General features: G+C 37.5%; 1 pseudogene; it reads left to right on the top strand.

Annotated features, from left to right (window-relative positions):
* The first annotated feature begins 20,503 nt into the window (after positions 1–20,503).
* On the top strand, positions 20,504–21,597 carry LOC116565222 (annotated as a pseudogene).
* The last annotated feature ends 5,772 nt before the right edge of the window (positions 21,598–27,369 follow it).

The raw sequence follows: 27,369 nt of genomic DNA, 5'->3' as shown, positions 1-27,369 counted from the left end.
AAAAAAAAAAAAAAAAAAAAACAAAAAAAAAAACCTCCATCAAAAAGTAAATCTTAAGTTCCTTATAGATTCTGTGTATTAACCCTTTGTCAAATGGATAGATTGCAAAAATTTTCTCCCATTCTGTAGGTTGCCTGTTCAGTCTGATGACAGTTTCTTTTGCTGTGCAGAAGCCCTTTAGTTTAATTAGATTCCATTTGTCAGTTTTGGCTTTTGTTGCCATTGTTCTTGGTGTTTTAGTCATGAACTCTTTGCCCATGCCTATGTCCTAAATGGTATTTCCCTGGTTTTCTTTTAGGGCTTTTATGATTTTAGGTCTTATGTTTAAGTCTTGAACATCTTGAGTTAATTTTTGTACAAGACGTAAGGAAGAGGTCCAGTTTTACTATGCTGCATATGGCTGGCCAGTTTTCCATCACCATTTATTAAATAGGGAATCCTTTTTGTCATTACTTGTTTTTGTCAGGTTTGTCAAAGATTAGATGGTTGCAGATGTGTGGTGTTATTTCTGAGGCCTCTGTTCTTTTCCACTGGTCTGAATATCAGTTTTGCTACCAGTACCATGCTGTTTTGGTTAGCCTTGTAGCATATTTTGAAGTCAGGTAGCATGATGCCTCCAGCTTTGTTCTTTTTGCTTAGAATTGTCTTGACTATATGAGCTCTGTTTTGGTACCATATGGAATTTAAAGTAGCTCTTTTTCTAATTCTGTGAAGAAAGTCAATGGTCGTTTGATGGGGATAGCACTGAATCTATAAATTACTTTCGGCAGTATGGCCATTTTCATGGTATTTATTCTTCCTACCCATAAACATGGAATGTTTTTCCATTTGTTTGTGTCATCTCTTATTTCCTCGAGCAGTGGTTTGTAGTTCACCTTGATGAGGTCTTTCACATCCCTTTAAGTTGAATTCCTAGGTATTTTATTCTCTTTGTAGCAATTATGAATGGGCATTCACTAATGATTTGGCTCTCTGTTTGTCTGTTACTGATGCATAGGAATATTTGTGATTTTTGCACATTGATTTTGTATTCTGAGCCATTGCTAAAGTTGCTTATCAGCTTAAGCAGAAGAGCTAGCAGAAGACAAGAAATGCCTAAGATCGGAGCAGAACTGAAGGAGATAGAGACATGAAAAACCCTTCAAAAAATCAGTTAATCTGGGAGCTGACTTTTTTGAAAAGATTAACAAAATAGATAGAATACTAGCCAAACTAATAAAGAAGAAAAGAGAGAAGAATCAAATAGACACAATAAAAAGATGATAAAGGGGATATCACCACTGATCCCACAGAAATACAAACTACCATCAGAGAATACTATAAGCATCTCTACACAAATAAACTAGAAAATCTAAAAAAAAATGGATGAATTTCTGGACACATACACCCTCCCAAGACTAAACTAGGAAGAGGTCAAATCCCTGAATAGACCAATAACAAGGTCTGAAATTGAGACAATAATTAATAGCCTAATTGCTACCACAACAAAAAAAGTCCAGTACCAGATGGATTCACAGCTGCATCCTACCGAAGTACAAAGAGGAGCTGGTACCATTCCTTCTGAAACTATTCCAAACATTAGAAAAAGAAGGACTCCTCCCTAACTCATTTTTATGAGGCGAACATCATCCTGATACCAAAATCTAGCAGAGACACAATGAAAAAAAAAGAAAATTTCAGGCCAATATCCCTGATCAACATCGATGTAAAAATCCTTGATAAAATACTGGCAAACTGAATCTGGCAGCACATCAAAAAGCTTATCCACCACGATCAATTCAGCTTATCCCTGGGATGCAAGGCTGGTTCAACACACACAAATTTAAAAACATAATCCATCACATTAACAGAACTAATGACAAAATTACATGATCATCTCAATAGATGCAGAAATAAAATTCAACACTCCTTCATGCTAAAATCTCAATAAACTAGGTGTTGATGGAACATATTTCAAAATAATAAGAGCTATTTATGACAGACCCACAGCCAATATCATACTTAATGGGCAGAAGCTGGAAGCATTCCCTTTGAAAACCGGCACAAAACAAGGATGCCCTCTCTCACCACTCTTATTCAACATAGTATTGGAAGTTCTGGTCAGGGCAGTAAGGCAAGAGAAAGAAGTAAAGGGAATTCAAATTGGAAGAGAGAAAGTCAAATTGTTTCCATTTACACATGACATGATTGTATATTTAGAATATTTTCCTTTTATTCATTCTTTAAAATTATCTAATTTTCCACTCATCAGTATCTAGATTTAATTAAAAGATGTAAGGGAAAACTATATTAAATAAATCAGTTTAAGATTCTCTAGCCATTTAAATAAAAATTTGAAATGGCAGTGCTGGATATCATTTCTATCTTTTTCAAAACAATTCTACAATTGTACTGAATTTTACCATTTTAAACATGACAGAGCCTCCAACTAAAGACCACAGAGAAAATACTTGTAGCTGAAAAACATAGGTTTATTTAGTCTGCGGCAGCAAAGAATGATATACACATGAATAATCACAGAGTATTTCACAGAAGAAGTTAAGGAAGGGCTATTTTAGAATTTGGCAGGCTGAGGTTAATCATAATCTTGTTTTGGTAAGCACTGTCAAGATATAGAAAATAAGCAAAGTGCTGGACTAGTTAGTGATCTCGCCATTAGAATACATGGGTTCATGTAGAAATAGAAGTTTTTCTGTTCTTTGATTTCTGGGAGCATATGGGTCTGATAAAGCTGATATTAAAAAATCTAATTACAGATAATGTGGCATGTATATTAGGGTTTTTTTTTGATAGATTTATCTATTCTGTGAATAATCAGAAAACTCAGTCCATTTTGCAAGTCATGATTTCTACTTAAGTTCTCATCCCCCCCACAACCCATATATGCATACTCTTGCTGTCACCAGACACTATGTTGTTTCATTAGTTCCCCATCTGGTGAGTTTTCAGGCTAAACTAAAAGACAAACCATCCCCTTTTGGGAACATGATCAATCCAAACTTTCAACCTGTTCATTCAGTTGGTAGTAATCTTGTATCATGTTTGTAACAGCGGCATTTTCACCACTTCAAGCAGAATTACTCATGTTCTTTTTTCTTAAATGATCTTTTTTCAGTCACCTGGTGTGACCGTGATTTCATATAACCTGGTAATCATCAACGAGTCTTGGCAGTACTATGACTTCAGGAGGAGGGTAGCTACAAAAAATTCAGAGCCTTTTACCATTAGAGGGAAAGAATATAGTGAATAAAGAGCAAAAGCTTGCAAATAAGCATATTGCAATTAGTGGCTTCTGGATCAAGGCAGTCTTCTCAGGGCCTTAGGCAGAAGGAGTCTGCTTCATGGGGTCATTGGCTTATCCTGGGTTGTCTATTCCTGTGAACCATCTGCTTCTGAAGTGTCACAAGAGAACCTCACTGTATTTGGTTTTGGGTTTGGATGTGTGTTAGTTGCCTTGTCTTACCATTTACCATTGGAAAATGAATAATTGTTATATCTGGGAAACAAATATTCAAGAATCAATCCATTGGAGTTTTACTATTGTATGAGTTATTAACAATATCTGTTAACTCCAAAGATGTTCGACTATAATCTTTCTCTGAGGATGTTTTCAAAATGCAGAATTATTCAATTATTTAACATCACGTAGAAGCTGCATAGCTGGCCAGCAAGGGGAGGTGCTTGTTGATAAGATATAAGGCTCTCTCTGATTTACTATTTTCATGGATTATCACAATAGAAGACGACCATATCTTCTATTAAGGTATGTCATACAACTGATTCACAAGAGTTTAGTCAGTGACTATGCTAGGCATAAAAATATGTCATGGAGAATGATAACATTGACAAAATCTCTAGGTCATTTTATTCATCCTGTAGGATTACCCTGAATTTCAATCAACTGACAGACATGTTTAAGCCTGGAGAGAAAAATATTTTAATAAATATTTATTACATCAGTCTTCCTACCTAAAAACAAACATGTTTCCTTCAACCTAAAAAGTACACAATTGTTCAAAAATATTTATATAAATTTATTGAATGAGAAAGAAAGTGATAAAGGTGAATTGGTCAGAATGGGGCATCTTTCTGGTCAACTGGTCAGAACTTTATGCATATTGAGAGGTCTTCTAAAGGCATTCTTCTTGCTGTTAAAAATTAAATGCCAAGGGCTGAAAAGTAGGAATTTTGGGGGGAAATGTATATATGAAATGACTGGCATTAAAGAAGAGGAAGCTCTACCACAGCTGACAGTTGTAAAAATAAATAAGTAGATAAGAGTAACCCAAAATGGATGTTATTAGACTTGGTAAATGTGCGATGATGAATCTGTATTGTAGTCACACAGACACATACTGAAATATTGATTTTTGTTTTCTCTGATAAAAATACAGACCTGAGCTCTAAGTTTACTTCTTAGTAAGAAGCAATTTATTCCTTTGTGATGACCTCTTTGGGCATTCTTTTTGTGGATATTTACATTTAAATAACCATGATAGTCATCATATGACTTCTCTATAAGGTACTTTGTTTCTGACTGTGCCAAAAATGACATATTCCATCTCAAAAATAAATTTAAGAATGTTATCTAGTATGTATTTTAAATCAATATAATTACTAAGGTGATTATTATTAAATCTATTTTAGTTTGTACTCCTCTCTTAGACAAAATAAAATACTTAAACATTTAATAAATATAGCCACCTAATTAACTTTTATTCTTCAAACCATTTATTAAGGTAAATATTAGTTTAGCACACAAACTAGGATAAAGAAATAGACTTTAAAGACATTGAATGCAACATACATATGAACATGTTCTGAAATTAGCCATTCTTAATAATAATGGATGTCACAAATTTTCTATTGTATATGAAATACTAATTTGTAATTATTCAGGATAGTGAGGGAGACTATGGTTTGGATATCTCAGAAAAAAAATAAAATATGCATTATGTAAACAAATTTACAACATATGTATAAATAATCTTGGAGCGATTGAACATAGCAGGAAACACTGTAATTTCTGTATAGCTAAAATCTCACTAGTAAAGACACAAAATAGTTTTATTGTTTTCATAATAAAATGTATGAAATCAACTCTATGTAGTTTTAAGACTATGAACAATTTTAGATTTAGGTACAAATCTTATTAAAGAGTGACAGCAAGATGGTAGAATAGAATCCTCCAGAATCACTCCCCAAGCAAATTACCAATAGAAACTATTTTCAAAGAAAAGAATAACACTCTGAGTTCACCAGAACTCTGAGGAGAAGCAGAGAAATCCACTTGATGCACAGAATGTGGAAAAATCACCACCAGTAAGAGAAACAATCATTTTAGACTACAAGACCCCCAAACCCAAGCTGCAACAGCACTAATCAGAGACTTTCCATAAACCCAGAGTCTCCTAAGTGAGACAAAAGAATTGGAGATGGATCTTAGATCTCTCCCAAAGTCCAGGAATCTTCATGGGAAGTCCACTCTGATTCTGTCCCACTGGAATTACTGAGAGTGCCAGAAGAGCTGAATCACCTGGGGTGAATGCTGGACTAAGAGCAGGGCACTGATTACAGCAACAGGTGTGTGGATCTTAGTGGCTTCTCTGCACTTCAGTCACCAAGGACATCACATTGAAGAGACCCACTGGTGCCATATGCCGCAGGGGGCACAATGAAAGGGGCCTTCAGAAAGACCTGAATCCCTGGCCAGATTTTCCACAAAGCCCAGATGCTTGCCTCTAGGAAGACCCAACCCTGCTCCTTGGCTGGAAACAATAAGGATCAGATCAGTGTTAAGTTCTATATGCTTATCAAAATATCACATGTACCTTGTAAATATGTACAATTTTATTCCTCAATTTTTAAAAATTGAAACAACATGGGGAGAAATGCCAGGCATAGTATGCACCTAAAGTAAAATATATAAATTAAAAAATAAAAATAGGCTGGGCGCAGCGGCTCAAGCCTGTAATCCCAGCACTTTGGGAGGCCGAGGCGGGTGGATCACGAGGTCAAGAGATCGAGACCATCCTGGTCAACATGGTGAAACCCCGTCTCTACTAAAAATACAAAAAAATTAGCTGGGCATGGTGGTGCGTGCCTGTAATCCCAGCTACTCGGGAGGCTGAGGCAGGAGAATTGCCTGAACCCAGGAGGTGGAGGTTGCGGTGAGCCGAGATCGCGCCATTGCACTCCAGCCTGGGTAACAAGAGCGAAACTCCGTCTCAAAAAAATAAATAAAGAAAGAAATAAAATAAAAATAAAAATAATTAAATAAAAAAAAACACGTTTTAACTAATATAGTCAATTGGTCCTACTAACATGTAGACACAGTCATCTTATAATAAACTGCCATCAGAAAAAAAAAAAAACTGAAACAACAACAAGAAACAAAAACAAAACATGAATTGTGTTTCAGTCCTTAGAGGACTGAATGCTTTTGTTAGCTATCAGGCAGACAATTGTGTTACCAGTAATTATCTTAGTTTAGATGACAGCAGTCAAACCTAACAGAAAACTCTTTTCTTATAATCATTCTTAATCTAATCATGTCCACCATGTTTTTTAAAGATTACTATTTTGTATTTTTCAGATAAATGTTATCAATCTATATGTGTTTTTTTTGTTTTGCATTTAGCCGTAATATGGTAATGGGCCTCCAGAAATAAGACCAATACTTTTTATTCACTTGAAATTCTGTGTGCAGAAAGGCAGTAATGAAGTTTAATAATTTTTCTTAATTCATCACAACTTCAGCTTACGCTTTATCTGTGTGTATTTGTGTGAAGGGATAGTTTTTGTGCTTTTGTGCCACTTCCTTAACTTAAATGCATACATGAAAGACAAAATTAATAAGACCAAGATTTTATTAAAATGGTTTAGTTATACGTAGAAGTGATTGTTTAGGAAACAAGGTAGCTATCAGAATTCATCACTACCCGATGCAAAGCACCACTGTTATTAACAATTGAATGGCTTTAATTTTATATATGCAGATCATCACTATTATAACAGGTATATCATTTTTTAACTTGGTAGAAATCTTTTGAGATGAAGTTGTAAGTGAAAACAATATTTTAAAAGTCTGCACTGTGTAACCAAAGCTACAGGCATAAATCTTTTGGGGAAGAAATACTTTATTTATGAATGTAGCACCTTATAATGCTTTTCATAAATTTCCTCAGGTACTTATTTTTATACGATTTCACCAAATGACATAATTCCCTTTGTTTTTTTTCTTTCATAATTATTCTTATTATGATAAATTAAATTAATTATTCATAATGATAATAAATTAATTATTCATAATTATTTATTACAAATTTCTTTCAAATTTGTAATAATTATTTATTACAAATTTGTCGTGTACTCAGTACAGTGGTAGCCCCAGCCACACCAGAATCCATGCATGTATCTCCATCTTACCACTTCCATGAGGATCACAGCCACCAACACTGCTTGCCTCAACTCCTACAACAGCCTTCTAACTGTTCTCATTTTAACTTGTTCCCCTCTCTAATACAGTCTCCACAGGGGCCAGTGTGATTTCTTTAATTACATAAATACTCAAATAGTTCTGATGTCATTTAAAATAAAATCTAAACATCCTGGCTTACAAATCCATGCTTTAGATGGTCCTATCTTCTTCCTCTTGGACCTCATATAACATACTACCCCTTGCTCACTACCTTCAAATCTTTAGACCTTTCATCTCTTCCTTCTTCCACTGTCATTCAGATCTTAGCTTAAATCCCCCTTTTTGATCATCCTTCTAAAGTAGGCACCCAATTACTCTTAACTCTACTCTGCTTTTAATTCTGTGCGTAGCACCCATTGGTATCTGGTATTTCTTTCCCCACCCAAGAATGTAAGTTCCAGAGAGCATCTTGTCTATATGTGAGATTGCATCTTTGTCTGTCTCACTCATTAGTCTATGGTCAGTGGACAGAAGATAGTAGACATTGGACAAACAGGTGCTGAAAGAATGGAAAGAGAGGCTACAAACCACAATACCAGCAATAATGGTAATTCACATTTCCTATCTACAGGCGTTTTCCAGTCAAATAGAAGAAAAAGGAAAGTAACAGAAAATAACACTTGGTTCCATGGTAGAAGTATATACAGAATGCCAGACACACACACACACACAAAAAGAGAGTCTGTTTTATTCCTGTGAATAGGGAAAGATATTGAAGACAAAATTTAAAAGATTTGATATGTAAGATAAAGTGAAAGAAGGAATCCAGGATGAATCTTAGGTTTCTGACTTGGGAAACTGATTGGCAAAAGAATCGTTTCCCAGTGTAGAGATAACATGAACAGAGCCTGCCATAAGAAAATGTACATTCTATTTGGAATGTATTGTTAGATCCCTATAGCCCAAACTGCAATGTCTAGTGATCAGTTGGGTAGAGGCATCTGGAACTCAGGAGAAAAATCTGAATAGATATATATATACTACTATATAAGGTAGAGAGTACTTTGCTGCTCACATTCACATCCATTATCTATTTGCAAATTAAAACAACTCATTAAGGTAAGTGATATTATTTCCATTCACAGTCAAATAACTAATTCAAAAGGCACAGGAGCAATAAGAGAGATAGAATTCAAATATTCTATTTCTTGTCCAGTATTCTCTTCCCTATCCTTATAAACTTCAAATATTAGGAATATAATAATAAATTGCAGAAAGAAAAATGTGTTTTTGATTGAATGGTGACAAGGAAGAAGAAATGAATGCTTTCCTATTTGTTAAAACTTTCTATATTTCTTTTCTTTTTTTTTTTTTTTTTTTTTTTGCTTTTTCATGGCAGAATTTATTTCACCTATTGGTTTATTTTTAATTGTCCTTTAGATTATGGGGTACATGTGCAGATCATGCAGGATTGTTGCTTAGGTACACACATGGCAATGTGGTTTGCTGCCTCCATCTCCCCGTCACCTATATCTGCCATTTCTCCCTATGTTATCCCTCCCCAACCTCCCCACCCCCACTGTCCCTCCCCTGGCCCCCTGAACAGACCCCAGTGTGTGATGCTCCCCTCCCTGTGTCCATGTGTTCTCACTGCTCAACATCAACCTATAACTGATAACATGTGGTGTTTGATTTTCTGTTCTTGTGCCAGTGTGCTGAGAATGATGGTTTCCAGATTCATCCATGTCCCTACGAAGGACATGAACTCATCGTTTTTTATGGCTGCATAGTATTCCATGGTGTATAGGTGCCACATTTTCCTTTTCCAGTCTATCATTGATGGGCATTTGGGTTGGTTCCAGGTCTTTGCTATTGTAAACAGTGCCGCAATAAACATACATGTGCATGTGTCTTTAAAATAGTATGATTTATAATCCTTTGGGTATATACCCAGTAATGAGATTGCTGTATCAGACGGAATTTCTATTCCTAGGTCCTTAAAGAAACACCACAGTGTCTTCCACAATGGTTGAACTAATTTACACTCCAACCAACAGTGTAAAAGTGTTCCTATTTCTCCACAATCTAGCCAGCATCTGTTGTCTCCAGATTCTTTAATCATTGCTATTCTAATTGCCATGAGATGATATCTCAATGCATTTCTCTAATGACCAGTGATTATGAACATTTTTTCATGTTTGTTGGCCTCATATATGTTTTCTTTTGAGAAGTGTTTGTTCATATCCTTCACCCATTTTTGAATGGGCTTGTTTTTTTTTTTTTTTTTTTTCTTGAAAATCTGTTTTAGTTCTTTGTAGATTCTGGATATTAGCCGCTTGTCAGATGGGTAGACTGCAAAAATTTTTCCCATTCTGTTGGCGCTGGTTCACTCTTAACGATTGTTTCTTTTGCTGTGCCAAAGCTCTTAAGTTTAATTAGATCCCATTTGTCTATTTTGGCTTTTGTTGCCAATAGTTTTGGTGTTTTAGTCATGAAGTCCTTGCCTATGCCTATGCCATGAATGGTTTTGCCTAGATTTTCTTCTAAGGTTTTTATGGTGTTGGTCTTATGTTTAAGTCTTTAATCCATCTGGAGTTAATTTTAGTGTAAGGTGTCAGGAAAGGGTCCAGTTTCTGCTTTCTGCACATGGCTAGCCAGTTTTCCCAGCACCATTTATTAAACAAGGAATCCTTTCCCCATTTCTTGTTTTTGTCAGGTTTGTCAAAGATCAGATGGCTATAGATGTGTGGCATTGCCTCCAAGGCCTCTGTTCTGTTCCATTGGTCTATATGTCTGCTTTAGTACAAGTACCATTCTGTATTGATTACTGTCGCCTTGTAGTATAGTTTGAAGTCAGGTAGCATGATGCCTCCAGCTTTGTTCTTTTTGCTTGGGATTGTCTTAGCCTGTGGGCTCTCTTTTGGTTCCATATGAAGTTTAAGGTGGGATTTCCAGTTCTGTGAAGAAGGTCATTGGTAGCTTGATGGGGATAGCATTGAATCTATAAATTACTTTGGGCAGTATGGCCATTTTTACAATATCAATTCTTCCTACCATGGGCACGGAATGTTTTTCCATCTGTTTGTGTCCTCTCTTATTTTGTTGAGCAGTGGTTTGTAGATCTCCTTAAAGAGGTCCTTTACATCTTTTGTTAATTGTATTCCTAGGTATTTTATTCTCTTTATAGCCATTGTGTATGGGAGTTCACTCATGATTTGGCTCTCTGTTAGTCTGTTATTGGTGTATAGAAATGCTTGTGATTTCTGCATATTGATTTTGTATCCTAAGACTTTGCTGAAGTTGCTTATCAGTTTCAGGAGATTTTGGGCTGAGACGATAGGGTCTGAAATATACAATCATGTCATCTGCAAATACAGACAATTTGGCTTCCTAATTTCCTAATTGAATGCCCTTTATTTTTTCTTTTCTTGCCTAACTGCTCTGGCTAGAACTTCCGATACTATGTTGAATAGGAGTGGTGAGACAGGGCATCCTTGTCTAGTGCCAGATTTCAAAGGGAATGCTTCCAGTTTTTGCCCATTCAGTATGATATTGGCTGTGGGCTTGTTGTAAATGGCTTTTATTATTTTGAGATACGTTCCATGGATACCTAGTTTACTGAGAGTTTTTAGCATAAAGCGCTGTTGAATTTTGTCAAAGGTCTTCTCTGCATATATTGAGATAATCATATGGTTTTTGACTTTGGTTCTGTTTCTGTGGTGGATCATGTTTATAGACTTGAATAAATGAACCAGCCTTGCATCCTCGGGATGAAGCTTACTTGATTGTGATGGAAAAGCTTTTTGATGTGCTGTTGCAATCAGTATTGGTAAATAAAATACCAGTATTTTATTGAAGAACTTTGCATCTATGTTCATTATGGATATTGGCCTGAAGTTTTCTGTTTTGTTGAGTCTCTGCCGGGTTTTAGTATCAGGATGATGTTGGTCTCATAAAATGATTTGGGAAGGATTCCCTCTTTCCATAATTCCCTTTCTTGTAAAATTCCTAGAATCAGCATACATAAGACAAATAGTCCTACCAGAGATTTATTAAGGAAAATTCTTAATAAACTTAAAAAAGTTATTCTTAATAAACTATATTAAGATGCAATTTTCCTGGGTGCTTTTGAAAAATACTTGCTTTGGTGATTCAGGTTAAGGTCCAGCCTCTGAACTTTCTGAACTTTCTTCTTCTAGAGTGCTTACATTTAGCGATAATATAATTATTTTTCCCTCACTGTCCCTGCAAAGTTCTCCCAAAATTTGTGCAAACTCTATACACTAAACCATTTTATCCTCAGGATTATTTGAGTGAACTTATTTGCTTGCACAAAGCCATACTGTTACCAAAACCCCAATCAACCAAGCTGGCACCACAATAAAGTGGGTAGTTTGATACATTCCAACAATGGAATACTATATAGCTGTGATAGTCAATTGCAGCCAATTTTGACCCCTTTGAAAGTGGGAATGTCTGGAGATATTTTGATTGTTGCAATTTGAAGGGGCTGCTACTGTCATTTAATGAGTAGAAACCATGGAAGCTGCTAAGTGTCTTAACATACATAGGATGATCCTGAATAATAAAGAATTAACCAGTCCAAAACGTGACTAGTACCACAGCTGATAAATCTGTTATATACCCATCAAAGACAAACTATTTGCTTGTTCTACTGCACCGAACATCCAGAGAGAATCTAACAGACATAATGTTGGACAAAGGAAGTCAGACTACATTAGTTTCTAACCTATGATTTAATTTATACAAGATTTAGAAATTGCTAAAAATAAATCTCATGGACTCATTTGGGTTGGATGTACACAGAAGAGTGGAACTGTTGGGTCATAGAATATGGGGACGCTCAGCTTTGAATATATTGCCAAAGGATTTTCTAAAGCTGTTGCATCAATTAATTTGTGCTCCCATCAGCAGTGTGTAAGATATCCAGTTACCTTGCATTCCGGCAATCACTTTGTATTTTTAATTTTTTGTTTTGTTTCATTCTTAGCTATCTGGTAGGTTTTTAATGGTACTTTACTATGGTTTAATTTTTATTTTCCTGATTTAGATCTAAAGCTCGATAGATCTGCATGTGGTATCATTGTTATGTATGTGTCCCAAATATCTTCTTCCACTCAGGTTTCTGGGTTTTGTTTTGTTTTTGTTGTTGTTGTTGTTGCTGTTGCTGTTGTTGTTGTTTTTTGAGATGGTGTCTCTCTCTGTCATTCAGGCTGGAGTACGGCGGCATGATCTCGGCTCACTGCATCCTCTGCCACTTGGGTTCATATGATTCTCCCGCCTCAGCCTCCAGAGTAGCTGGGATAACAGGTGACTGAAAACACACGCAGCTAATTTTTGTACTTTTTAGTAGAAACAGTGCTTTGCCATGTTGGTCAGGCTGGTCTTAAACTCCTGACCTCAGGTGATCCGCCTGCTTCGGCCTCCCAAAGTGTTAATATCACAAGTGTAAGCCACTGGACCTGGCCTCAGGCTTGTCTTTAATTCTCTGACTGTTGTATTTTCTAACTCTTTCATCTTGAGATAATAGCAGAGTCACATGCAATTCTAAGACATAATACAGTGACTTTCTGTATAACATTTCCTCAGCTTCCCCCAATGATAACATTGTACAAAATCAGAGTATAACATTAAAAAATAAAAATTGACGATACAATACACCAGTATTGTTTCGATTTCATAAGTTTTACAAATACTCATTTGTGTGTATATATTGAGTCTATAAGTTTCATCAACAGTGACATCACAAAAATACCATGTGCTACATGTTTATAACCAAAGCCACTTCCCATTCTCAAATCTCCTAATCCCTGGCCACAATAATCTGTTTTTCATGTCTATAATTTTGTCATTTTTTACAATGTTACATAAATAGATTCATACGGTATATAACCTTTTGAAAATACCTTTTTCAAAATTCCCTTACATCTAAACGTAAAATTGTGTGTATTTCCTTAGTTTGAAAATGTTGACTTCTAGATCCCAGTTCTCCTGTAAGTCTACATATTTTATTTTTTAACTTAACAATCATTATTAAAGTCCATTATTTATAAATAATTAGGCTATCTAGATCACCTGTGGATCTACTTTTACAGTTTGTATTTTTTATTTTGGTTTTCATATATTTTATAGACATGTTTGATAATTTTTAATTAATGACAGACACGGTATATAAAAATTGTAAAGTCCCTGATTTATAATCTTTCTCAAAAGAGGACTAATCTTCATGCATGGCTAGGGTATTTTGGTGGATAACCCTGATCTAGTCAAAGGAAGGCATGAAGACTTCTTAACGTTGGGTTTTCTTTGGTCAACTCTTACCTCTAAGGCATAAACCTTGCTCTTAGGTTATATCCTTTCTGAGATCTTAATTGAAAGCTGAGTGTTCACAGAGGTCTCCCAATTTGTTAATCTCTACACTTTTGCTTCATTTTCCCTAGAACTAAGACTGTTGGAATACTTGTTCAATTCTTTAGTCTCAAATATCCCTTGCTATTTGTCTTCTGACATCTTTTCCTGAACACCACGCAGTTTAGGAAGTGACCAAAGGCCTTCATGCGGTCTCTCACTTACTTCTCTGCAGTTATTTTTTCCCTAAAATTCAATTCTTCTTGGAGGGTCCAAATGACAATTCCTTCTTTCTCAGAACAACAAGACCTTCAAAACCCGAGGCTTTTGATTTCTGCTCTGCCACCTCACCCATGGCATTGGCAAAGCCCTGAGGAAAATCTCAGAGACGGATAAATCTAGGACTCACATCAGTCTCTCTCCTTTGTCTCTAGAATTTGTAGCCCTGTAATTCTGTCTGCCATGGTGGTTCCCTAATGCTTTAACAGAGTTGACTCATGTACTAATCCTTTCTATTTTCAGAGGAGGGTTAGTCTCATACAAGCTGCCTTGTTATAGAGGACATTGGAGCCACTGGATTATGTTTTTCATCTCTTGAATAAATGTGATATTCCTGAATGCTGTCAAATATCTGGCATAGTTATCTCAATCTGTAGAATTCCTACTTTTTTCCTTTTATTATTCTCAACTTTGCTGTCACTTGTTCACTGTTTCTCTGTTATAGTGGTGATAGGTTTATAACACTTTACCTTTAGGCAACTAGAAAAGTTGCCAGATCCAATTTAACTTAAAAGATTTTTTAAAAATAATGGTGATGTTTCCAGTGTCACACAATGAAAGCTCCTCCTTGCTTTAGCAGCTCAGAATTTCGTGGTAAACCAATTCCATATTTGCTACAACATTTTTTTTTTTGAGACAGAGTCTCACTCTGTTGCCCAGGCTGGAGTGCAGTGGTACAATCTCGATTCACTGCAACCTCTGCCTCCTGGGTTCAAGCAATTCTCCTGCCTTAGCCTCCCATGTAACTCAGATTACAGGCATGCTATAATAATTTTTAATACTCATGATGAGCATATTTTCCTTTAAAAATACCCAAACATGTTCTTAAAGAAACAATCTTTAAACATTTGTATGGTTCTTTCATGATGCTACATTAGCCTATGTTGAAATTATGTGAGTAAGCCCTCAGGAAGTTGGTAGAACATGTTAAGTGCTCTGAACTGGGTTATTTAAAATGCACTATCAAAAAGTACTTGAACTGTCTATAACTCAGCTAGCTCAGGACAAAATCACACAGTGGAACTTTACATCCCATATGCTAAAGTAGCTCATTTAACAAAAAAGGTGCATTAATGTCTACTATGCAGAGAAATCCACTGCTAATTTTTCGACTCTCAGCCAGGGTAATCTGCTGAGTCCATCATGGTAAACATGAGTTTTTAAAAAATTATCCAGATAAATCAGCCCATGAGAGATTGTTTCCTGTGATGAAGGCTTTCTTATCAAAGAAAATGTTTGTCGTGAAAAGGGGAGGAGGTAGCGATGTTGGGGAATAAAAACTTAGAAATAGATTATTCTACTTACAATTGCACTGCATTTCATTCCTATTCATGCCTATGAAACAGGAGTGCAAGTTTATGGGGATCTGCAAGATAGATCAGCACTTTAAATCGCATCTGTTCTGTTTTACTGCAAGCTGATGTCTTATTAAAACCAAACAACAGCATACTTTAGAGCCAAAAATTATTACAAGACTGCCACACCAGAAAAAATATGAAACAAACAAACAAGATATAGTGAACAGAGCTACTTATTAAGCATGAAAATGCTCTTCATCTGGGATTATTTGGTTGCAATGTTAGGGGCGTTTTATTCCTCAGTTGTCATTCCTGCAATAAATACTAAATTATAGTTGCATTTTTCCCAGTAATACACAGAGATTCCATCTTAGAGCAAGACTTGGGGGAAGTATTATAGAACCAGATGATTTTTATAAAAGAGAGGAAAAATAGAAAAAATATATAAATAGAAGTATTGATTTATGAAGCAGCAAGTAGAACATAATGACACAGGTTATATATGGAAGCTGGAAGTAACCACGGAGCCTCTGTTTTGAAGAACCTGTATTTTGTTTTGTTTTTCAAGCGTGGAGGCAGGATAATAAGCCCAATACAGACTTAGCTCAAATTATAACAGATTTCAATAAACTGCTTATATAGGACAAAAAGAAAGAAAGCATCTATTGTGATATTTACTTCATAATGTGAAGAAATACAAACCCCAGATCTTAAAAATGAACCATTTTATTTATTAATGAAGGTATTTTATGCAGCTAACTTATGCAGGAAATTAATCTATTACTATAATTTTTATGATTTTAACAAAGTAAAATTTACTTTTGTGAAACATCGTATTATTAATCATTGGAAGGTGTTACACTATTTTAATTAAAACAAATGACCTGATAATGCATGAATATATGAATTCATGAATAGTTAATTGATCAAAATGCAATGATATTGTGAAGTACCTGTCTTAAAATCTGTGGCCAAATGCCCATGTATAAATATAATTGCCTTGAAAAATTTGGATATTACTCTCTTGGTCATTTAAAGAATAATCAATTTTATTAGGAACTATAGACTTCATTAGCTCTATTCCTATTGATAACTTTAAAGTTTGGTCTGAATTCAGAATTAATGGACAACTTACTAGGAGACTAACTTAACAGAAACTTCATATCTGGAATAACCATAGAAATGTGCAGAGTTGTGAGATCACACCTGAGGGACCTAACTTGACATTCTTCGATTTACAAAGAATAAAAGAAATTCAGTGGGAAAAACAGTTTTTTAAAAGTGATACATCTCATGATGCCAACATTGAAGTTCAGTAGAGGGAGGCCTACTACGTTTTCACTTATTAGTCAAAGCATCCGTTCATTATGCGCCAGTCATCTACAAATATTTATTTACTACCCACTGTGTTATAAACCAGGTTTCTTATACCTCACTTTAGCCTGTCTTGATCACTTGATCATGAAAATGTTTCTTTTATTTTGCCTATATTTGCTGCTCTTAAAGTATTCAAATTTTAAAACAGTAATATCCTCTATTTGAGGATTCCAGTCCCAAAATATACATGCTTTCATCTAGAAAATGTTTCTCTACATAATATGAAAACACCAAATAATAAGTTTGTCTTAGTCTTCTAGGACTGCTAAATGAAATACCAAGAATTAATGTCTTAAGCAATAGACATTTGTCTTTCACAGTTCTGGTGACTGGAAAATCTATGATCAAGATGATAGCAGATTTTATTTCGGGTGAGGGTCTAATTCCCGGCTTGTAACTGCCTTCTAGTTGCGCATTCACACGGCCCTTCCAAGAAGCTCTCTGTCTCCCTCTTCTTATAAGGGTAATGTTCTCATCATAAGGTTCTCTGTCTCAAGATCTAAACCTAATCACCTCCCAAAGGTCCCATCACATTGGAGGTCAGGGCTTCAACATCAGAATTTGGTGGAGCCACAATCATTTGGCACATAACAATATTTATAAGATTTTATTAGGTTCTTAATATGAGACATTTTTCTTAATTTCTATTACTTTTTTTTTCTGAAAACATTACCAAATGCCTACTATGCCCTAGGAGCTGTGATAAATACAAGATATAGAGCTTGAACCTTTCAAGTTCATGAAGAATTTATAATTTTGTGGCAGATAAATTGTTACAAATTACCATAGTACTGGTTATAGCACTGAAATATAAATATTTAAAAATTATGTAAGAACACAAAAGAGAAACTCATTAATTATGACTGGAATGACAAGAACAAGGAAAGGCTTACAAGAAGAAGTAAGAATTAACCTAGGTCATAATCCATGCACAGTGGAGGCAAGTGGAAAACATTTAGCAGGCAATAGGGCAAAGGTCACTTGTATGCAAATAAATCATGGCATTTGGAAATGATCTACTTAGAAATGATGAATAGTGTTGTGAAGCTGTATCAAAAAGTGTGTGATGTTTACTCACCAACATCCTTTTTGGTATTTACAGAAGATAATAATGGAAAGGGATCTTTAGACTAGATGATAAAGGGTCTTACACGATACACCAAAGAGCCTGGGCTATGTCTGGTAGATAGCGGGAAACTAAATTTTTTAGGTGCTAAATAAGTTAGGTTAACAAATGATTAGAATATTAAAATAATAGCTAATAGGTATGCTTTAGATAAGCCTTCTCTGTATAATTCTAAAAACTTCACATGCACAGGAAAATTAATACATGTTGTATCCACGATGAGGAGGCCCACAGCAGCCAGAGTGCCAGCTGTGGAACTGCACAGCCTGGGTTCAAAGCCTTGGCTGGGTCGTGATCACCTGAATGACCTGAGAAAAGTTCTCAGGCAAATTTGTAAAAAGAAGTGGAGACCCTGCCTGCCAGGAAGGGAAGCGGTAAGGAGTGGCAGTCAGTCAAGCCAGGGCACGCATCCTCTCCTGAAATCTGCCCGGAGAGGCCAGGACCACAAAGGAGAAGGTGGGCCTGGCTCCCAGGCGGCACAGAGGCTCTGAGGAAGCCCTAGGGGAGCCTGGCAGGATCTGGCTAGTCCTGAGCTCTGCTTCCAGGAGAGTCTGGCCCTGTAACCCAGGGGACAAAGCCAGCCAAGACATGGCCACTGGGTGCCAGCCAGCGCCTGGGCCAGGCACCAGGTGGGAAGGGCTCTGGCAGATCAGCCCCACATGCCCCACAGCCCCACAGCCGGGCCCATCCAGGGCCACACACCTGCCCCAGGAGCAGGACGTCCCTGGGGCTAGAGAGTCCAGCTGGATGGGTGGGGAGCCTCGCCCTGTGCCCTTTGACTCCACTTGTAGGTGCCCTTGCTGGGCTCCTGTGCACTGCCCCACACCCTGCTGTCAGCAGCCCCACTGAGATGTCATAAGAGCCCAGCTGCCCAGTGCCCCGCCCGGCCACAGACTAGTGGGTGACTCAGGAGTACCCTCTTCATTTCTGACTATGATTTTTGTCCGCGCACGACTTAGGAAATATGGGAAATTTTCTTAGTAGAATAATCTCCTGGTTCCACCGCAGGCGCCGGCAGCGGTGGCAACCACAAAGGTCTCCTCTTGTCCATGCGGACTCTTCGGCTCGCCGGGTTCACCCCGCAGCTCCTGTGTGTGTGCCAGCCCCCGGAGCCCTACACGCTTCTCGATTCTTCCTGAACCGTCAGCGAGGTCTCGGGCCTTGCTTTCCAGTCGGTGGGAATATCCCGAACTCGAGCGCCCAGCTGCGGGACCTGCCTCCTCTGGTCTGGAGGCGCCCCCCAAGGGAGAAACCCGTGCTGTCTCCACACCACTTCGCAGGCAAAAGCACCGTGAGGATCCCTCGTCTAAGACCGAAGTTTCCCCTGCGACTGCCTTCGCTGCAAGTGCCGGGCCCGATCCTGAAGACGGAGGTGAGGGCAGAAGGGCCGGAAGAACCAATGGAGGCGGACGATCCGGTAAAGACCCAGGGGCAAAAGAAGAAGAAACGGGGCCTCTGTATCAATTCGGGAGCAGCATCCACCTCGAGGCCCCTGGACACTCAGGGAAACCTCGCTTCCCCCGACTGCAGTCCCAGGGCCAAGAGGTGCCTGACACAGGCGAACAGGACTAAGGCACAGGTGCCTGTGAGTTTCCTCTCCCAGGGCCGTGGAGTGCCACGCGCGCACAGCCCTGCACACAGCCCTGCAGGAGGCGTCCCTCCCGGTGGGAAGCCTGGCCCAGCTCCAGCAGTGCTCCCTGGCCCGGTTCCCCGCTGCTCCCATTGGCGAGACAAGACGGCCTCTCAGGTGCGGGGGAAAGGCCACCTCCCCAGCTCCTCAGGCTTGCAGGCGGACTGGCGGGACACCAAGCACAAGAAGCCTGCACCTCTGGTAAGCAGCTGTTCTCCACCCAGAGCTGCCAGCCACAGTTCCCAGCAACCAAAACGGTCAAGGCAACCCCAGCAGCTGCCAGTGGTACCTCCTCAGAAATGGAGGTCGGGGAAAAACGAGAGGCCCCCACCCACTAAACGTCTCCATCTAACCCCGGAATGATCCACGGACAACACCGGCAGGTTAACATCCAGGAGACTGAAAAAGCAACATGGGAAGATAAAGAAGAGGTAGTAAACTGCAGTGCCAGCCAGCCTGCCCCGAGGTCTCCCCACCTGCTGAGGCTCCCTGTCCCAGGCCACCTACATGTCACAGATCCTAGTTCCTCCCCCTACCTCTGACTTGGCCCACGCGGCTGCTGGGCCCCTCATCCTGCCCGTCCCTTCACTTTTGACCACACCAAGAATTGAGTAAAAATTGATATCTAGGGCCAGGCACAGTGGCTCACGTCTGTAATCCTAGCACTTTGGGAGGCCAAGGCGAGTGGATCACCTGAGGTTGGGAGTTCAAGACCAGCTGACCAACATGAAGAAACCGCATCTGTACTAAAAATACAAAATTAGCCAGGCATGGTGGCCCATGCCTGTAATCCCAGCTACTCGGGAGGCTGAGGCAGGAGTATCACTAGAACCCAGGAGGCAGAGCTTGCGGTGAGCTGAGATCTTACCATTGCACACCAGTCTGGGCAACAAGAATGAAACTCCGTGTCAAAAATAATTAATAGTCATTTAATAGCCCATGGACACCACTGAAGAAGCATCATTAAAGTCTCTCTGCTCCCTGTGATCATATCTAAGTCAGAGTCTCTAAAGAGCTGAACAGCTGACGATGTTCTTCATTGGAGAGTTGAGCTTTGAAACAACCAACGACAGCCTGAGGAGCCATTCTGAGCAACGGGGAACGCTCACAGACTGTATGGTAATGAGAGATCCAAACACCAAGCGCTCCAGGGGCTTTAGGTTCTTCACATATGCCACTGTGGAGGAGATGGATGCAGCCACGGGTGCAAGGCCACACAAAGTGGATGGAAGAGTCGTGGAACCAAAGAGAGCTGTCTCAAGAGAAGATTCTCAAAGACCAGGTGCTCACTTAACTGTGAAAAAAAATTTCTTGTTGGCATTAAAGAAGACACTGAAGAACATCACCTAAGAGATTATTTTGAACAACATGGAAAAACTAAAGTGATTGAAATCATGACTGACCAAGGCAGTGGCAAGAAAAGGGGCTTTGCCTTTGTAATCTCTGATGACCGTGACTCCGTGGATAAGACTGTCATTCAGAAATACCGTACTGTGAATGGCCACGGCTGTGAAGTTAGGAAAGCCCCACCAAAGCAAGAGATGGCTAGTTCTTCCTCCAGCCAAAGAGGGCCACGTGGTTCTGGAAACCTTGGTGGTGGTCGTGGAGGTGGGTTCAGTGGGAATGACAAGTTTGGTTGTGGAGGAAACTTTAGTGGTCTTGGTGGCTTTTGGTGGCAGCCATGGTGGTGGCAGATATGGTGGGAGTGGGGATGGCTACAATGGATTTGTTAATGATGGAAGCCATATTGGAGGTGGTGGAAGCTACAATGATTTTGGCACTTATAACAATCAGTCTTGAAATTTTGGACCAATGAAGGGAGGAAACTTTGGAGGCAGAAGCTCTGGCCCCTGTGGTGGTGGTGGTGGTGAATACTTTGCCAAACCACGAAACCAAGGTGGCTATGGTGGTTCCAGTAGCAGCAGTAGCTATGGCAGTGGCAGAAGATTTTAACTAGGAAAGAAAGCTTAGCAGGAGAGGACAGCCAGAGAAGTGACAGAGAAGCTCCAGGTCACAACAGATTTGTGACCTCAGCCAAGCACAGTGGTGGCAGGGCCGAGCTGCTAGAAAGAAGACATGATTTAGACAAATACTCGTGTATGGGCAGAAAACTCTTGTGACTAATTGTATAACAGGTGACTTTAATTTCTGTTGTGTGGACAGTGTAAAGCATTCCAACAAAGGGTTTTAATGTAGATTTTTTTTTTTTTTGGCACCCATGCTGTTGATTGCCAAATGTAATAGTCTGATCATGACGCTGGATAAATGTCCTTTTTTTTGATGTGCTGTGTAAAGTTAGTCTACTCTGAAGCCACCTTGGTAAATAAATTTCCCCAACAGTGTGAAGTTAGAATTCCTTCAGGATGATGCCAGGTTCTATTTGGAACTTACATAAAACTTGCTTGGGTAGAGAAGCCATTGTCTTCAGAAACCTTGCTGTAGTTGAACTGATAGTTACTGCTGTGACCTGAAGCTCGCCATTAAAAGGGATTACCCAAGCCAAATCATGGAATTATTGGTTATAAAAATAATTGTTGGCACATCCTATGCAATATACCTACTAAGTTGAATAATGGTAGTAGATAAAATTATAGATGGGAATGAAGCTTGTGTATCATCCATTATCATGTGTAATCATTAAATGATTTAATTCTCTTGAAAAAAAAAAACTTCACATGCAATAACATTTATTTCATGCTCACCACAACCTTAGAAATTAAAAGTTGGTATTTTCTTCAATTTGTAGATGAAGAAATGAAGGACTAGAATCATTGGTGCAAGATCACACTGTGGAAAAGCGACAGAACCAAATTTCAAGCTCCAGTTTTCCACTTCTAGAGAATGAACCACTAATATCTGCATTCTATAAAATCAAGTCTGTCAAGGTAGTTTGTGAAACGTAACACACAAATAAGTGATTAACATTTTTGGTGACAGCCTCTTAAGCCTCTTGTTCCTCTTTCTCCAACAGCCTAGATTTGAGATATTCTTGTTTTAGAGTATGGGGGTTGGAGTTGTGGGGGACAATGGACATCTATTCAACCTCTCTAAACATTTTTCTTGAAAAAAATAACTAGAAGCAATAAGGGAAAGCTAAATAATATCTCCCATTAAAAAATCTATTACTACACTCCACTGAATTTTAATGCTTGCTCTAAAAAATTATTGATATGCTCAATACCTTTCTTTTAATTTACCAAGTAGCTTCCAGAGAACTTAGGTGATTGAGGTAGATAATAAAAGAGGTAATAAGTGGTACATGAAAGGTGATGAAGTTTAAATTTAAGAACATATTTTTTAACCCTGTTAATGAATGTTGACTATTTCCAGGCTCTTTATTCAGTTTGTAGTGCAGGAACAAGATGGCAGCATTGCCAGCAATTCAAAATAGATATGAATTTAAAATGACATTATTTGATATATAGCCACAAACAAGGATCTTTGTTCCATTTTAATTATGTTTCCTGCGTTTAATAACCTTAAATATTACCTTGATTCTATCCACCTTTGTTCTTGATTTATAATTTCCAAACTTAAAGCTAGATTGAGACATTTTATTTTCACTCTTACATAGGTTTTTCTTTCTGGAAAATGTTTTTTATTGTAAAAACAAGTTTTTCCTGATCCTTGTTTAAAACCCTGACACATACTAATCAATCTGCCTTCACACCATCTGCAGCCCCCTAAAAAGAAGCATAACTTTTCATCAAAGATTGGCACACTAGTCATCCAACTAGATTTATAGAAATAATACAAAGCCATGTCAACAGGCTCTTGGGGTGTTCAATGGTTAAGTTACAGAAGTTGTAAAATAATACAATCATTAGATGATGATATAATATTATCTTATAAATATTTATCCACTTAATAACCCCATAAATTGATAATTGAAGAATTTATACTAGTGTACTATTTTCATATCAAATAATTATTTTAATAGGCATCAATGTTTTATGTAAAATTCTAATCTGAGAGCATAATATAAACATGAAATTGTAATGTCATTGAAAATTAGAAATTCCAGTTGTACATAATTGCTCTCCTATCTATTACAATCATTCTTTTTTTTCTTATCATTCTCAATTCTCACATGCAGGTTATATAAATTAGAGTTACCAAGGAACAAATATCACTAACGCTAACAAATAAATAAATAAGCAATTAAATTAAATTAAATTAATGCAATAAAAGGAACAAAATAGAAATAAAAGGAAATACCTTTGGAAACTCAGTTTTGGAATTACACTAAAATGCCTACCATCTAATTCTCACTTCAATTTGCTATATTCTCTTTAATCCCTTTTAGTATAATGGCATAATTCAAGTTAAACTGTAAATTAAGACTATATAACAACGGCAAAGCCAAGGTATTTAAGGTTTATGGATCAAAACTAAGAAATGCACGATAGAATATATAAATATTTCTATAACCATGTTTTCAAGTGAAGAGAAAATTTCAAAGATTGAACAGGTGCTATGCAGAGCAAACAATTCAGTCACAAGGGAAAGGGCCATCAGCTTGTACCTAGTTTGCATAAAAGCCATGTCATTGCATATTACAATGTTCCATGATATTCTGTCTATTTTATAAACAACCCACAGTTCTTTATATAAAACCTTGAATTCCAGTCCACTGCAAAATAAAATACTATCATTATTGAGTTGATTTTTTCCAAGGACATCAAAAATATGTATAACCTCCCTAAGACTTTGATATCAAAATATAGATAATTTTCCATTTTAAGCCACTTTTCATGGATAATTTCTGTGAGTTCAAATCAGTGGAAAGACTGTCTGGTTAACCAGCATCACACATTCATAATTTAAGAGGTAGAGTTATTGAGTTTGGCTTAATGTGTATTTTATATTAGAATAGTGTTAGCACATAATTTAGAACTGATATTAGCTTTTTATAATTAGGTGGCACTGCCTTATTTGATTATCTTTAAAGTATTTCAAAATCTAAGAGAAGGAATCTAAAACAAAGATTAGTTTAAATCTGAAAGCATGCTTTAAATAGAATTGCTCTATAGTAATATAAATTCATTTATGTATAAAAATGTATGTGCTTTAATATACATAAATATATTCTTTCTAAAGCCAAAGAAAAAGTGGTGTAGAGATACACATGAAATTCTTAATGATGGTTCCTTCTATGAAGAATGGGTATGTTTGTATATCTGTGAGTGGAGAAAGTTTCTACTTTTTTATTCTACTTTCTCTATTTTCATTTTTATATAAAAATATATTTTTATGTATTACTTATATAATTTTCTCATAGAAGAACTTTGAGTGAAGAATCTGTGGTAATCTCTGACAGGTCAGAATGCAAAGGCAGTGAAACCAACTTTCAGTCAATTCTACTATATACGTTTACAGAGGGTAGGGAATTTTTTATACATGTGCATGCTCTCCTTGATGCCTAATTTATACAAAATAGGTTTTGATAACTGAACATACCTGAACAAACAAGTGAAGAAATAAGTACAAGTTAGTAGCAGGTAGTGATCAGAAAATCTAACCTTACAATTATCACAGCGTAGTTGCCGTGAAATGCAAAAATAAGGGCCTGTGATTGGAGAACAGCACAGGGATTACTGCCCAGCAGCACGTTCTAGTGCTCAGGGTGTTGAAATGGAAATAAAATCTTGAAGAAAACAGGAGAGGGACTCCGTCCTGGAAACAAAATACAAATTCTGTTCCTACAAGTCTTAAATGGATTTGGTAACTGAAGTTTGGTCATAATAAACAAGATTGAAAAAATATGCCTGTTAGCTAGATGACATCAAGGTTGATGCAGTGCTGAGTCTAGGGAGAAGAACCAAGTTCCTTTTTGTCTTTTTATTTCCAGAAAATGGCCTGGTCACAGGGCCTTTGTTCAATGTGAAGCCAGCCACCAGCAATTAAGTCATTGCAGGCTACAGCGGAATTAGAAATTCAGAAAAGAAACAGATCTCCCCACCCAGCCCCGTTCCCTCCATCTGTAAGATATAATGTGAAACCAGTAGTAGAATAGTAGAGGCGAGGAAAGGTCATTCTAGCGGGGAGATTTTCATTTGTCATGTTTTCCAGTCTGCTAGAACAGTAGAAAAAAATGTTTGATGTTTTGGACACGTCCCAAATGTTGTCAGTATTTTCCCACTCCTACTGTTTCTGTAATTCAGGACTAATCATGTCTTGACAATATCATTTCAGTCTTGTGCCAACTGGCTTCCCTGAGTCCAGTCTATCCCTCCTCCAATCCATACGCTATACTGCTTCTAGACTCACATCTCAAAAATCTCAAATATCATTGCTTTTTTGAATTTCTCAATAACTTCCTATAACACACCAGAAGTTCAGTCTCTTAAGGTGTCACAGTAGGTCTGAGTGGATTAAAATGTTGTAGCTATAATTTAGTTATACACAGTGAAGTACAATAAAATCAGTAGATACCAAGTTTTTAAACACTGAGGCAGAAATAGGAAATAATGTGATTAATTCTAAGGAAAAAAGGTCTCCTAATGAAAGACTTGAAAAGAAAGATGACTATGATTGGAATAGAGATTGGAAAAAAAAATGCTTAAGCAAAGATTAAGGCTGACTGAAGCAGTGAGTTGAAAATATGTTCATTTTAAGGAAACAGAGCAGACAATATACTTAATTTGGAGACAGAATGATGGAGGATTTCATGTTTTGATTGAAAAAAATGGATATAACTTCTGAAAGAGTAGGAAGTTTCAATGAGCTTTTGCGATCAAGGCAAATTATGAAATCAGCATTCCACAATTCAAGTATAATCATGTGTCGCTTGATGATGAGGATATGTCCTGAGAAATGTGTCCTTAGACAATTTTGTCATTGTGCAAACTTCATAGAGTGTACCTACACAAACCTAGATGGTGCAGCCCTACTACACACCCAGTATATGGTATAGCCTATTAATCCTAGGCTACAAATCTGTACAGCAGGTTACTCTGCTACATACTGTAAGCAATTGGAACACAATAGTATTTATTCATCTAAACATATCTAAACATGAAAAATGAACAGTAAAAATATGGTAGAAAAGATAAAAAGTTGTACACCTGGACAGGGCACTTCCCATGAATGCAGCTACCAGGAATGGAGGTTGCCAGGGTGAGCAAGTGAGAGAGTGGAGAGTGAATGTGAAGGCCTCAGACATGGCCGTACAGCACTGTAGACTCTAGAAACACTATAAAGTCCATAAACACTCTACAAACACTCTATAAAAACAGGCTATGCTAAATTTATTTTAAAATATTCTTCTTTCTTCAATAATAAATTAACTATGGCTTACTGTAACTTTTTTGCTTTATACATTTTAATGTTTTAAACTTTTTGACTCTTTTGTAATAACACTTAGCTTAAAAAAACACATTGTACACCTGTATAAAAATATTTTCTTTATTTATATCCTTATTCTATAAGCTTTTGTCCTTTTTTAATTTTTTTTACTTTTTATACTTTTTTATTAAAAACTAAGACATAGGCCTGGTGCAGTGGCTCACACCTGTAATCACAGCATTTTGGGAGGCCAAGGTGGATGGATCGCCTGAAGTCAGGGGTTCGAGACTAGCCTGGCCAACATGGTGAAATCCCATCTCTACTGTAAATATAATAATTAGCCAAGCATGGTGGCATGCATCTGTAATTCCAGCTACTCGGGAGACTGAAACAGGAGAATGGCTTGACCCCGGTAGGAGGGGGTTGCAGTGAGCCAAGATTGCACCACTGCTCTCCAGCCTGGGTGACACAACCAGATTCTATCACAAAAAGAAAACCAAAAACTACGATATAAAGACACACATTAGCCTAGGCCTACACAGGGCAAGGCTCATCAATATCACTGTCTTCCAGCTCCATATTT

The sequence above is a fragment of the Sapajus apella genome, unplaced genomic scaffold (genome assembly GCF_009761245.1).
Source record: "Sapajus apella isolate SASKATOON/1434 unplaced genomic scaffold, GSC_monkey_1.0 scaffold39, whole genome shotgun sequence".
Lineage (NCBI taxonomy): Eukaryota > Metazoa > Chordata > Mammalia > Primates > Cebidae > Sapajus > Sapajus apella.
The sequence above is the reverse complement of the archived record's forward strand: the minus strand, read 5'-3'. Positions and strand labels throughout refer to the sequence as shown.